The 13611-nt window shown below is 35.7% G+C and overlaps 1 long non-coding RNA gene across 1 annotated transcript; it reads right to left on the bottom strand.

Moving 5' to 3' along the window:
- Positions 1 to 716: 716 nt before the first annotated feature.
- On the bottom strand, positions 717 to 3719 carry LOC145996917 (uncharacterized). The gene is made up of 3 exons (XR_014442828.1): positions 3505 to 3719; positions 2372 to 2531; positions 717 to 1347 (listed from the first exon to the last, which is right to left on the bottom strand). It is a non-coding gene; the product is annotated as an uncharacterized LOC145996917 (long non-coding RNA).
- Between the last annotated feature and the right edge of the window lie 9892 nt (positions 3720 to 13611).

The following is a 13611-nucleotide window of genomic DNA, read 5'->3' as shown; positions in this document are numbered from 1 at the left end:
ACTATTTCCCAACGTTGGCCCAACTACAATGGAAAAACTTTGCCAACCATCTCCCAACCAAATCAATTTCCCAACGTTGGCCCAACTACAATGGAAAAACTTTGCCAACCATCTCCCAACCAAATCAATTTCCCAACGTTGGCCCAACTACAATGGAAAAACTTTGCCAACCATCTCCCAACCAAACCTATTTCCCAACGTTGGCCCAACTACAATGGAAAAACTTTGCCAACAATCTTCCAACCAAATCTATTTCCCAGCATTGGGCTAATACAGTGGAAAAACTTCCCAACCATTAATACTCAAACCAAAAACCAACATGCCAATGTTAATACTTTTGGCAAGTTTCTTTATAATATTAATAAATATTTTACAAACAATTGCATCATTTCTTGTATGTATAAAAATTTATTAAGATTATATTATTAAGACATTTTCAAACACTGGAGAAGAATACAAGGAATGATAAAAAAAAAACTTATGTATTTATCATTATAAAAGTAAAACATTTCTTAGCGGAGCCAATAAGCAAAACGAATTTTACATATAGTATAATTACCGTCATACATTACAAAAAAAGTAGCAAGATGCTATTGTATTTATTGAAAGAAAAAAGGTGCAAGAGGTTGACAATTTAGGTGTCAAAGAACACAATGTCATTTCAATAGAATAGCTTATTATTACAAAATGGAATACATCCAAATGCTGATGTGTCAGCGAAATCTGCTGTAAGAATATACAAATATAATTTTTATGTAAACAACTTGAGGATACAATAACTCTGTTCTTACATTCTTTTAACTTAAACATAAACAATCTACTGCTTGGAAGAGGTGAAGTGAAAATGTCCAATTTGTTTATGAAAATGTTCAATTTAAATTATATGTACAAACCATCATTACTACAATCCTTTTCAATGGAGTTTACAACAACAACATCACCCACCATCTTCATTAAGAAGCAATCATCAGGTGAGGTTGTTCCCACAATACAATTCTCATTTTCATTAAAAAGTATAGATTTGATACAGTCAAATGAACTTGTAGTCTGAACAACAGAACCACTTTGAATTATGTCTGTAGATCCTGAAACAGAAGGGACTTCATGAAATTCACTCATTATAATTTCTGCAGCTTTAGAAATGACTCGTCTCTCATATCTTGCTGAAAAAGTATCACCAGTCTTTACTTGTTTACTTATTTCTTGATGTTCCTGCAGTTGCCTTTTCCTTTCTACATTGCTCCCGGCTGCCATTTCTATCATTGACAAAGCGGAACCAGCTTTGTATCACTGAGTGTATTTCATAATCTGATGCATTTGTTGTACATGAATTCCTTCGAACTGAAACTAGAAACAATTCAAACTGTTAGATCCATGGATGAACTCAAATGTAACATACCATATGATATGTGTACTTGGGCCTATCTTTAGTATGAGGATTAAACTTATTCCCTGTCCCATGAAAGGAAACTAATATTGACATATTATCCTTGTGGGGTGACATTAATCCTTCACATCTAGACAGTTACTTATACTATATGCATGGACGTCCGCAGGATTTTTTCCAGGGAGGGGCAAGGAAGGTTTTTTTTTCCCAGGGTAGGGGGCAAACAAGGCACATTTTCCCCCAAAAATAGTGTTGTTTCCTAAAAACAAATTGCTCAAATTTGAATTTATGGTGTTCATGCAACAATTAACAGATATTATTGTGGCTAAAATGAAATTATATGTGTGAAATACATAATTTTTGGTTGACTTTCATTTTCCGGGGGGGGGGGGGGCATGCACCCCATCCGGAAGCCCATGACTATATGGTAGGGAAAGGCTGAGAAAGGAATTACAGAGATTTGCCACAATATTCATTTCGTGTGAGTCATGTAAAACTGGAGGGAAGAAACTGCATGGCTAGCCTGGCCTCATCTGAGATCTAACTCACTACCTTCTGAATATAAAGTGAAAGCTCAACTAACTGAGCCAGGCTTGCTGAAATGTGACAAATGAGTTTGCACTTATGAACACTGTTCTAGTAAAAGCAGAATACTTCAGTGTTACATGAAATAATATTAGTTTTTCCTATTAAGTAAGTAAGACAGCTGAAGTAAAAAAATATATATACCAAAAACAATGGTAAAATTAAACAACAAATAAGTTTTTTTTAAATAAAAATGTTTCTTCTCAGAATACATTTTTGAAATGTCCTTATTAGAGGATTTTTAAAGACTTATGTAAAAGAATGCTTACTGTTAATACTAAATGTTCTAAAACTTTCCATCATGTACATTATTTGGATTATACATCAACAAGTAATGACCCTACAGCCAAATTTAGTTACCAATTGAAAAAAGAAAAAAAGAACAGCCTTCTAACTTACTTGGTACAAGTTCCAATAATTTCAAATGTCGGAGAGGTATTTTGTTGTGTTCTCCAGTCCAGTTATGACTTGCTGCCAATGCATTAGAAAATATTTTATCCAGAATTCTTCACTCAATTTGCTGTAGGTTTTTGCCTCCAATGAAACTCATGTATGATTCCTACAACGAAACATAAATTCAATCAAGAAGCACTGACTGCACTGTGGGCGATATAAGGTACACATTTTATCGTAAAATTTCAATCTCCGGGAAACGTATTTCTTCAATTTTACAGAACGGAACTGAGTTTCTGTACACTTTTGAAAGGTCATGGAAGTGTTTTCTTCCATCGTTCAATTTATTTGGCTGGTAAATCATGTATTTTTCTAGATTAATGTTTGTCTCTCTGATGCACAAAAGCTGTTGCCTCTATTTCCTTCCACTACATAAACCAGATGTTGTGAGCATTTCATGACGTAACCCCCGGTCAGTGTTTCCAACCACACATATTTGTAACTATGTTAACGTTACATAACCTATGTAAATCTGCATCTTAATGTGCATGATTTTTGAGTATGTTAACCTAACAAAGTTAATGTAACCCTTTTTTAACTATGTTAACCTAACCTACCGTAACTAAGATAACCCTTCTTTTAACTAGGGAAGTAGTTATTTTTTGGTTAGGAAGGTTGGAAACACTGCATACCCACTGACGATAGACAACGTTAGTCAAGATTTGCCCACCATATTGTGTGTAACGCAAGCGAAAAAGGAACGAACAATAATTACTCGATATGTGCAAAATTGAAATTATTTTCGTCAAAAAAGTGAAATCCCACCTTAAAGAATCTTTAGCAATGCATAATAGGTAAGTACAAATGTGAAAAATAACAAAATAAACGAATTTGAGACGTCTCCCAGAGATCGAAATTTTTATGAAAACTGAAATACTTCAATTTGCATGATTTTTACAGTGAAACTTATATTGAAGTAAAAGAAGCACATGGAGTTTAGAATGTAATTGATCTCTCTTAAATTACAACATACCACTTTGAGCTACAGTCAATTATGCTGAAAATGTTAACTGCTTGATTAACACACACAAAAAAAGTTTGACATTAATGATTTCACTCACGGAAATATGTCGACTTACCATCTGCTTCATGTGCTCAGGAGAAGAAAGTAACCACTCTTCCACCCTCTCAATGTCATCCTCTGTTTGACAAGGAAGCTTTAGATTTTCAGGCAAGGGCTGATTTGAGGATATCAATGTTGGATTCAAATTTTCCAAAATAAGCTTCTGATTTTCATGTATTTCTAACAGTCTATTCTCAATTTTTACCCGATGACGTGAAATAACAGATAAACTACTCCCATGAAACTGGCAATTTGCAATTCTCGTCTGACCCAGATGTAGATTGTAGAGCCGAAGTTGCTTTGCCTTCACCTAGAATGAAGATGCCAGTAAAAGTAAAAGATCAATCTCTTGCAATCAGTACAATATACGGTACTAGTTTCCTATCCTTCGGACAGATTTCTTCATTTCTACAGAAGAAACTACTTACCGTAATAAGTTCCTGTAGTATTGTCTAACATCTGGAAGGTGTTTTGTGTGATGTGGGAATGTTTCATAGCGGAAATTTAACCATTGATGCATAGCATAGCATAGGTTAGGTAGGGTCACAATAGGTTACAATAGTTAAAAATTGGTTTCGAAAAAAATATGCGTAGCCCCACACAACATTCTCGCATAGCCCCACACACCATTCCCGCATAGCCCCACAAACCATTTGCGGAAACGTACGTTCTTCAGTTACAAAAACACTTTTTTTTAAAAAAAAAATGATCAAAAAAACGTGAATACACGTTAAAAAATGATCCGCGAAGCAGATAGGTAAGTAGAAATGTCAATAATTGACGAAACTCAGAAGTTATAGGTGTCCGAAGGATAGTAAACATTTACCCAAAAGGAACTTGAGCAACTGGCAACTGGAAAGATACGAAAAATACTCTTTCAACATTCTTCGTTGAGGTTGTGTGATTCAGTCTCTCTCTCGAAAAAATCGTCGATGTTTCTCATAATGCATAACAAGGAAAAAATTTATAATTTCAATTGCAATTAAGAGACCCAAAAAAATTGAATTTTTGGTCCCCAAGAAAAGAAAAGTGGCACATGTTCGATCTATTACATCCCGATTTCATAGTGATACTCTCACCAATTTTTGGTCGTAGGTTCCTAGACATGTTTAATAATGAAATCCGGGAGAAAATGTTGATACATACAATGCTATTTTGTAAATTCTTAAAAATCTAACCGTTACCAAAAACTGCCTCGGAATGCACAACTTTTATAACTATGTAAATATGAATAACTCTGCAAGTAAATTATAACATTATTTTTCATTCTCTGTACTATTATCGAACTAAATCAGTGTGTCACTTACCTTTCTCAACGTCGTCTTCAGTAAAAAAAAAAAACATTTAACTCGTCAGTCGTCACATATCCTTATCCACTTTGGCCGCCATCACAAAGTCACAATCGACTTTCAAACACACATCGATTATATGTATTTCGATATAAATCGTTATGTGAAATTATTATTTAAAAAAAATCTCCGGAGGATGAACAAATCAAAGAGCACACCATCGTTTTTACGTCTATATTTAACTAAATTCATTGAGAATGTTCTTTGCTATACTTTCCGGCAACAGCCCGAGGTTCGTTCTGTCCTGAAAGAATTTCGTTCTTCATTTGGTTGCCCTAAGCTTTACATTGTAGCGCAATAGAAATTGAATTCGCACTATTCGTTCACATTAGGTAAGTGCGGGACAGAAAATTTCTGGTCGGGACGGGTAAAATTCACCATTTTCCTAGTAAATCGGAAAATTTTCGGGACGAGAAATATTTTATTTTTCCCGACGCTTCATCAAACTCGAATTTTACACGCTATTTCCAGTGATTGTTTGTAGAGGTCTGTGCGGGACAGCATTTTTTGGGTCGGGACGGGGTCGGAAATTTTTTAAATTCCGACATTCTCGACGGGAAGTCGGGAAATTTTCGGGACGGAAAATGTTCAAGCTCTGGAAATATCTAATTCTACACGTCATTTTCACTTTGAGTGATTGCTTTTGCACATTTTTTAACGTTAAACAGAATTTATTTCTCACTGTAGGGTCTTGCTGATCGACAGGGGGAATTTTACTCCCTCTTTCTCGTTTGGCATAACGTCACTGGCCACTGTACCAAACCTTGAATGCAATGTTGGGCCAACCTACAATATGGGCGTAATTGACAACCATGTCTGCCAACAATGTGAATCATTGGCCCAACGTAAGATATTCGTTGGCTAGAACTACCAACCACTTCCCAACCATGCCGACAATCACCCAACGTTGGCCCAACAATGTGTGCTACATGGGTATTCTCAAGTAGATTGGTTCTTCTGATAAATACTTCTGGCATTCCTCAAATTCAGCATAGGGCTAACACCAAAAGTTGACCAGAAGACACTAGAAACACAATAGCACACCAAGATTATAAATATTAATATCTTTTGACAACGGAAGATCATAGTTCATCTATTGTTTATTATGTATCATTTAGTGATCTATACTTCAATAAATAATAATAACAATAAAATTAGGCCTAACCGATTTTTCAGGAGGGGTAAACTGACCTCCTTGGGATGTCCCGTTTTTGAGTCAAAATATTATGGTCACACTACCAATAACACGTGTAGTTTGAGGAATGAATGCTTACAAATCTAAGGTTAATACGACCTACGGGAAACAATGAACTAAATCCTACAACAGTGACACCATTTGTGTAAATTAAAAAGTTGACGATAGTTTGAGAAGAATTATGCAACTGAGAAGAAATTAATAACACTCCCACTTCTTCATGTAACAGCTCCGGTTCTTAACCAATCAGTGCGCAAATTGCCGCCCCTGTCAGCCACCAAGGCGCAATCATTCACTTATTATGTCCAGAAAAATGGGCCGAGGGTTGCGCTCCAATTAAAAGCAAGTCGACGATGAAGAGCCTTTAACCTTGCTTTGACCCAATTCCAGACGACGCAGAAATGGAGCGAGTACGGAAAGAAATGTGGTGCCGGGAAAAGAGCTTAATCAGCGAGCCTAGATCCAGACTTCTTTTATTCTCTCTTCCCATTACGCCTCTTCCATTCCATAGCTGGATTTCATTAGGCGTTGTGACTTTTTCATGCTTTATGCACTCTTTCATGGCAAAAGCCTGCGAGTGCCATCTAGCAGGCTTTCATTAGTCTTTGTGACGCTGACGTCACGATCGTCTGGCTTTACTGCAGTTAATTGAAGCTATAAAAATACACTTGCCCTTCCTCTCTCTCTCTCTCTCTCTCTCTCTCTCTCGATATAAATAAACTGCTTGTTCGAAGAATTACATTGTTTCTGTGGTAGAAACGAACCAAAGATTTAAAGATAGATTTTTTATTTACTGTAAGAAAAGCTAGAACATTTATAATTTTTTTTTGCATCTAAATAAATAGCATCCTGGTTTAAACTAGTGACCAGCGGGTACAATATTTCCAAACATGCATGCCCGGAGCAAAGAATATGTGGAATAAAGTTTAATAATAATAATAATAATAATAATAATAATAATAATAATAATATAAAGCAATAATTTTGAGTTAGCCTAGTTCTCGCATCGTGTAGCAAATATCTGTCCGTATCTAGTCTCGACACCTAAACTTCAATCTTATTCGATTGATTGATCTGATTGATTTGCTTTATTTCACTTCTCTTTAATGCCACCACGATGAGGATGAGTGATGACTTGATGAAATTGATGTACGGATAATCACAAAGAACACCCATGTTGAAACCAGAACATCCTGGTTTCACCGGGATTCGAAACCAGAACACTTGGTGTCGTAGCGTCCTGTGCTAACCACTCCACCCCGAAGGTCCGCTATAAGTAATCAGGCACTGCACCCCTTGCATAAGTAACATAATGGAACACTTGATTTTGGCTAATTTTCGTGTACCTTACATCATACTCAAATCTCCAACGAGACTAGAATCCCTGAGAATAAGGCTCGGTCTCATCTCGATTTTAAAAGACTGTCTCGTCGCTTCATGTTATTTTCGAGAATAGTTGTTTTGTTTTATTTAGTCTGGAAATGATATACCTTTGATCTTGCATAGACTTTACTGCTAAGTATGAGTCCAAACAGAACAATGCCTTGGATTTTCAAGATGTAAAGGTTAGTTAGTATTCGTCCCAAGTCAAGATTGTTTAATTCAGAACTAATAATTTATTTGATGAAACGATTCTCTCGGGCTATCGACCAGATGAGTTGTGGAAATGATTCCAATCTTTGGAGAGCTAAAGTCACTTTCATCTTTAGGGTAGAAGTCGAAAGCTTGGATCCTTTCCACAACTCACCTGGTCAATAGCCCGAGAGAATCGTTTCATCATTCGTCTCCAAGAAAGCTTCAAGACTTACTTTAATCATTTATTTATCTATTTATTTATTATAAGAATTTAAAGCTACTGCTGACAACAACATTAAAAAGTCTTATAACAGTAGTTGTACATAAAGAACATATAACATACCAATTATAAGTTGACAGAAATGAAAAAAACAAACAAAAAAAACATCCAATTACAGATAATTTAGAGCATAGACAACGAATCTTATAGTACTAACATACGCTTAAAAATCATACAATATTAAGAAAAAGATAAACATTGAATCTTAAGAAAAGATATATAAAACCAATAGAATTACCTAAAATAATTATGCATTTGGATGATCTACTTGATGTATAATAAAAAAAAAAAAGATCTTCACATTTTCTAAATATTTAGCCTTGCAAGATAACAATTGTAAATCTTAATAAGAAATAATTATAAAAAAATTGCTTAAGTTCCAGTAACAAGAGTGCATTATTATGTCTAAGATACTGTTGATTCACTTTGAAACATGAATCTTTGTTACAAACAGTATTTGTTTTCTTGTGTGTTTGTGTATAATTCTGTATGCTTGGGTGTCTTCAATGATTCAGCGTAGTTTAAAAGAGCCAATAAGATTTGAACTTTCAGCCCTCCCCCATGCGACGAAGGAGGAAGTATAAATATGGTCTCTGTCACAAGAGGGGGAAGAGTGTGTGTGAATTGGATAACAGATAGGAGACTGATCTTTCGGTCTTCAGCGGCCTCCCATCAGAAAAAGCATCCCGAGGCGGTTCCGCCGATGCTAGTAGCTTCCAAGCCACAGTTCCGCCGTGGGGCTCAAATTAGAGAAATTATATAAGTCATGTAAATTAGAGAACTAATGGAAGAACTCCAGCCTTGTTTGTTGAATTGTAAATAAATGTATAAAGCCCATTTCTGCGAGTTTCAGCCATCACCCTGCAACATTAATTCAGTAAGTTCTTGCCTGTGATTGATTCTTTGGTTTCGAGCGCTCTGGTGAGGAACGGGATGGGGACCCAGGACTAGGAGCCATTTAGTTGTTTATTTGGGTTTTTCCTGCCCGAAGCGACCCGGTAAGGGTGGAGTGTTGCGGAACATCTTAGTAGGTTAGGTACTTGAAGCCTAAAATATTCTCTTCTTACTTCAAGACTGTCTAACTTGAAAAGTTTTACTATGTTATCATATTCGTAGTAGTATTTGAAGAGTCTGAATTTATAATATGAAAATGTTAAACATCTGTTGTGTATCCTTTCGATTAATTGTTTCTTACATGAATTGCATGCGAAGTACCAAATTTGTACGTTATATTCAGGAATAGGTCTTACAAACGCTGTGAACATTAATAGTAAAAAATGTAGATCATTTGATCTACTCCATTCTTTAGAATAAAAACGCAGTGCTTTCTTGCTATAGTATACAATACGGTTGATGTAGTCATCGAATATTAGACGTCTCTATCCAGAATAAAACCAATATACTTAATAATTTCACATGTTTGATAGCTACTTACCAAGCACATAATTATAAATTTTGAAAGTTTCTTTCCGAGAGAAAGTTACGACGGATTACTTTAATAGGTTAATAGATAACTAATTACACTGGACAACAAATTATAATTTTTTCTCTGTTAAATGAAAAGAAAAGGTGATTCTTATAGAATTTTTTCAGCTCATTTCAAATCTGTTTACTGTTATCCTCTATCGGGTTCAGCGTTCTTGTAATACACAGTTTTTTGTTTTAACGAAATAACCTTGCTTTATTGAAACTAATATGTGTTTAATATTCTCTATACTGCCTAAAATGTACTTCTAAAGGATTTTCTGCTGTGTTAAACTTGAGGAACATATCTCTTGAGAATCCAGCAGGAGTAGTCTTCTAAAATTCGTGGGCTCCATTCACCTTAGTAAAGGCATTCCATGGTGTATATTTCCTGATGAAAGCATTCTCAAGGTTCGTCACTTACACTGCAGTTGTTGGAGGAGGATAACCCCGGAAGTTCGACCAACAAATGGATTTTTAAGAACATATTACATCCCCGTTTCTGTAGTTATCAAGAAGCTCACTAACAAGTTCTTTGTAGTTATCTGCCATGTGATTTCCGAGGAAATTCTATACAACTTCTTGGAATGATCCCTTTGCTGCCACCTCAGCTTCATTCAAACATGGGAAGGGCTGACCTGTGAGGCACAGCCCTTTTTAGCTGAAGTAATATCATAGTATTTTAGTATTTCACCATATGCCTAGTCTTCGCAGTTATTCCAGAGATTTTTGTAATGGAAAAGCAGCAATCCGTTGAGTGGTTTGCACTCCGAAAGACATGAGACAAACTCTTTCAGCCACACATAACAGTGTCTCACATTAAGCACAGCAGATACGAGGGGTCCAAGATTTATCCTGTTCACCTATTTTGCAGCCAAAATATATTTTATATGATTTCCTAATCACTGTAGTTGTTTCTTTTTTGATATTTCGAAGTTGACTTAAAGCAGGCGCGGATCCCCTGGGAGGACGATAGGGATTATTCCCTCCCAACTGGCAGGTTTTGGATATATTATTATGCCTAATGTTTTTGAAGGCCCAAATATTCATAGATTTAATGTCGAGAATATTTTTAAAAGTTTGATTTAAATCATCTTTATCCTCAGATAGGTTAATCGCAACTGGACCTACAGTTTAAATTTGGATCCTAACAATGTGCCCCAAAATGGGATCGATGCCAAGACCCCTTGAGAGAATAGCTCTATCCCCCTGATTGCCCATCGAAACAGGTTCAAGAAATAAATATTTACGCTCCAGAATAATACGCATATTCAATGAATCAGTATAGACCTAATATAATTTTTTACTCACACTTTTTTCTTTTCACACACAAAAGAAAAACATCTATTCCAGCCCTGGACACCTATTTTGTGAAATAATACTCTAATCTCTGGAACATGGAAATCAGCTTGTTTCCTTTGTTAAGTACGATAACTTGTTTACATAAAGCATTGCAAGTGTAGGTTAGAAAAGCTTCTGGCAGAGGTGAGGCACTCGACTGAAATTCGACCTTTCCAAATTGTACTTCTGGACCCGCCACTGACTCACCGCAAATATAACAAAACTTGATTGGGTGGTTTACACACCTCTGAGGCATTTTTGAATATATACACACTGTACATAACACAAAATGTGCACAGATTAGAACCAACAAACTTATTTATGTCACAAATGTAAGAGAACTGGATTTCAACTGATATGTTATCATTGCTGTTTATCCTGATGGCAATAAACCAGTATTTTATCATTGTTGTCATCAGTGATTGGCTTGCACAGAAACGTTTTAAGCAAAGCAAGTCGCTTTCATTCATGTTTTGGAGCTCATAATGCTTTTACATACTTTTGCTACTGTAATAGAGCTTAATGGTAAAAATAGGCTACAAGGAGAAAAAAAATGTAAACGCGTTACAAAAAAATGGAGCCGATAGAGAAATTCTGACTTCATATTCAGAATCAGCATACCAAAAAATATAAGAATCTGTGAAAATTATTCATTTGACAAAATCATTGTTGACCAGTGTTATCATTTACCAAATGTTGAACTGCATTAAGATCCTGCTGTAGTTTCTTATGAGATACATTATTATCGATCTGTAAATATTTGATATTGTTGGAATAAGCAGTTTTCGCATGCTTTAACATGTTCAACGTCATTAAGAAATATTTTGAAGAGTAATGATCCTAAAAGCGATCTCTGGACACGTTGCCAGGGATAGAGAAACTAGACTTAAATTTCACTCTAAATCTTCTCTCTGATAAGTAGTTTTTAAACCATGAACAGTATAAAGGAACACCCCCATAGTTTGCCAATTTGAGTAACAGAATTGAGTGATTAGCACTGTCGATAGATTCGGACAAGTCTAAATAAATAACATCCGTTTGTTTACTATTGGTAAAGGACTGACCAAGGTAAGAGAGTAAGATTGTTTTATTGATTTGGTTTATTTTACACCCCATTTTGCCACTTTCGGCTTACCGTGAAGATGAGTAATGATGATGTGATGAAATTAACACTCACAAAGAACACCCATGCCCAGGCCAGGATTCGAACCCAGGACCCCTGGGGTCGAAGCGCGCTTCTCCACAGATGTCGGCTTCAGTCTTTAGATACACATGTTGATTTTATTTGTGGTAAGGGGGTTCAAATAGGATACTGACGCATCCAAAATTTAAATTTCAATCAGTTAATCAATCGGACGTTCAGCTAATATGTTGTTTGATGATTCTTTTACAGTACAAGGGAGAAATCATCTTGAATCCGAACTGCACTTAACGTGTGCGTAAACAGTGTTGGAATAGCACGCGAATGTTAACTCCCCATGCACGTAAGTGTCACTAAAAATGCCATCGAAAGGAGTTAAGTACTCGTTCGGAAGTCGCCGTTGGCCTAACCACATTAGTTCCTCGACATGACGCGAGATGGCAGACTGCAAGAAAGCTTTTTGGGCCGAACAGCGTGAAGTTCCATTAGTGAGAAGTGGAAGGAAAATGGCATTTACATAACCCAAAGACATCCCAGACTTAATGCAGTTCCCTTTTCCTTCCGAATACGGCTTTCAGCAGCGAATTACGGAAGTTTAATTCAATATTTATTTTCTTCTTTTCCGCGAAGAAAGCTAGTAGACTACTTACTTTCTTACTCTTACAAAGGCAAGTGTCGAAGATCTTGAATTTGAATTTGTAAGATGTAGACGTTACGAAAGTAAAGGTCTACTTCATTGCCGTCATTTCTATGAGAAATAAGTGAAGAAAACTGAAGATTACTAGTGATTTGTTTTGACTACATCAACCACATGTTTTGTAATTTGAAGCAAACAAACTTTGTCAATGCAGGCCAATGTTGTATCTTACAAAAGAAGAAACAATTCTTTCTGACGAAAGAAAGACAACAGCGGATGTTCTTTGCGGAGACTGCCGCTAGTAGGAAAGTATCTGGCTTATCTTTCAGATTAGGATCAGGGGCTTGCCTCTTGCCGCTTATACATTAATAGCAGCCTCGCATCAATACCTAACAGTGGCTTGATATGATCCTCCCGAATCCTATCAAAGATTCGGTAATATCTAATATTATTCTTTATAACATTTGCTTTTTTATATTCACGATAAACATTATGAAAGTTAAGATATTTAATGGTTTACCTAATGACATAATTCTGTCATTCGAAAAGTTTCGTGTTTGTTATTTGTAAGCTTCATGGAAGCAAAATCTTTCATTGTTGACAATTAGTTAAAAATATGTTGTTCTCAGTTTTAAAATTAAACTATTATGAAAGCCACAAGAGCTAGATTTCAGTTGAAGTTATTAGTAACGTAAGCCTTATGTACATTGGAAAGCAGTTCTTTAAGAATGTGACAAAGTTTGTGGTAGAGAATATTATAGAAACTTCAAGGGTCATAATTGTTGTTTTAGACAGAAAAATGAACATTATGGAACATACTGTTTAATTTTTAGAATATTGCCATTATACATAAACTCGCATACTTTTGACGTGGTCTTTGGCCACGTCTTGTACGCTCGCATGTGTGACCTTCGGCCATGTTGTGGGCGTAATCATGTTATAGATGGGGTAAAATGTCTGCATGTTTTATTGGATGAAGCGAAACAAGTGTATAAGTTCGCTAATTTGAAAAGTTTAGAAAGTAACTTTATCTCTGTATGGGCTCTAATAAGGTACAAATATTCAAAATATGATTGTATATTTTCTAAATAATAAACTGAGTAAGTAATAACTGTTTCAAAATAACAAGTTGGATGTTTTG

Source organism: Lepisma saccharinum, chromosome 13, assembly GCF_977018435.1.
Source record: "Lepisma saccharinum chromosome 13, izLepSacc3.1, whole genome shotgun sequence".
Classification (NCBI taxonomy): Eukaryota; Metazoa; Arthropoda; class Insecta; order Zygentoma; family Lepismatidae; genus Lepisma; species Lepisma saccharinum.
The sequence above is the reverse complement of the archived record's forward strand: the minus strand, read 5'-3'. Positions and strand labels throughout refer to the sequence as shown.